Source organism: Etheostoma cragini, chromosome 4, assembly GCF_013103735.1.
Source record: "Etheostoma cragini isolate CJK2018 chromosome 4, CSU_Ecrag_1.0, whole genome shotgun sequence".
NCBI classification, from domain to species: Eukaryota; Metazoa; Chordata; class Actinopteri; order Perciformes; family Percidae; genus Etheostoma; species Etheostoma cragini.
In genome coordinates, this window is record NC_048410.1 from 17338191 (window position 1) to 17340202 (window position 2012).

Sequence of the window (2012 nt, forward strand, 5' to 3'; positions counted from 1 at the left end):
ATTTGTGGCAAGGGTTGAGGATGTTAACTTTGTTATTGCTATGGGTGTTGTTGTCACAGATGAAGATCGTTGCTCTATCGATGAGGACACTGTTGTAGATCTTCCTTGGCTAGTTAAATGGAGCATAGTTGTGATGGTTCTTGTTGGTGTTGTTTTACTGTTTTGGTCAGAAGATGTTTGAGTGAAATGAGTAGTTGTCCTTGTAGTTGTTTTTCCATTTGTGGTGAGCGGTGAGGCTGTAACTTTGTTTGTTGCTGTGGGTGTTTTCATTGTTGCAGATGTTGATTGTTGATCAGTGGGTGATGATGTCACTGTTGTAGATGGTCCTTGGCTAGGTAGAGGCTGCAGAGTTGTGCTGGTTCCTGTTGTTGTTGTTTCCCTGTTGTGGTCAGGAGATGTTTGAGTGAAATGAGTAGTAAGTGGAGGTAACGTAGAGTGTAAACTCGGTAAAGCCTTTGTATTCGTCAGGGAATTTATTGTTGTTGTCGATTGATCAGTCACGGTAGTTGTTTTTCCATTTGTGGCAAGGGTTGAGGATGTTAACTCTGTTGTTGCTATGGGTGTTGTCGTCGTCACAGATGAAGATTGTTGCTCTATCGATGAGGTCATTGTTGTAGATGTTTCCAGGCTAATTAAGGGGAGCTGAGTTGTGCTGGTACCTGTTATTGTTGTTTCCCTGTTGTGGTCAGGAGATGTTTGGGTGAAATGAGTAGTTGTCCTTCTAGTTGTTTTTCCATTTGTGGTGAGCTTTGAGGCTGTAACTTTGTTTGTCGCTGTGGGTGTTTTCATTGTTGCAGATGTCAATTGTTGACCAGTGGGTGATGATGTCACTGTTGTTGATGGTCCTTGGCCAGGTAGAGGCTGCAGAGTTGTGCTGGTTCCTGTTGTTGTTGTTTCCCTGTTGTGGTCAGGAGATGTTTGAGTGAAATGAGTAGTAAGTGGAGGTAACGTAGAGTGTAAACTTGGTAAAGCCTTTGTATTTGTCAGGGAATTTATTGTTGTTGTCGATTGATCAGTCACGGTAGTTGTTTTTCCATTTGTGGCAAGGGTTGAGGATGTTAACTTTGTTGTTGCCATGGGTGTTATCGTCGTCACAGATGAAGATCGTTGCTCTATCGATGAGGACACTGTTGTAGATCTTCCTCGGCTAGTTAAAGGGAGCATAGTTGTGATGGTTCTTGTTGGTGTTGTTTTACTGTTTTGGTCAGAAGATGTTTGAGTGAAATGAGTAGTTGTCCTTGTAGTTGTTTTTCCATTTGTGGTGAGCGTTGAGGCTGTAACTTTGTTTGTTGCTGTGGGTCTTTTCATTGTTGCAGATGTCGATTGTTGATCAGTGGGTGATGATGTCACTGTTGAAGATGTTCCATGGCTAGATAGAGCCTGCAGAGTTGTGCTGGTTCCTGTTGTTGGTGTTTCCCTGTTGTGGTCAGGCGATATTTGAGTGAAATGAGTAGTAAGTGGAGGAAACGTAGATTGTAAACTTGGTAAAGCCTTTGAATTTGTCAGGGAATTTAATGTTGTTGTCAATTGATCAGTCACGGTAGTTGTTTTTCCATTTGTGGCAAGGGTTGAGGACATTAACTCCGGTGTTGCTATTGGTGTTGTTGTCGTCACAGATGAAGATTGTTGCTCTCTCGATGAAGTCATTGTTGTAAATGTTTCCAGGCTACTTAACGGGAGCTGAGTTGTGATGGTACCTGTTATTGTTGTTTCCCTGTTGTGGTCAGGAGATGTTTGAGTGAAATGAGTAGTTGTCCCAGTAGTTGTTTTTCCATTTGTGGTGAGCGTTGAGGCTGTAACTTTGTTTGTTGCTGTGGGTGTTTTCATTGTTGCAGATGTCGATTGTTGATGAGTGGGTGATGATGTCACTATTGTAGATGTTCCATGGCTAGGTAGAAGCTGCAGAGTTGTTTTGGTTCCTGTTGTTGTTGTTCCCCTGTTGTGGTCAGGAGATGTTTGAGTGAAATGAGTAGTAAGTGGCGGTAACGTAGAGTGTAAACTTGGTAAAGCCT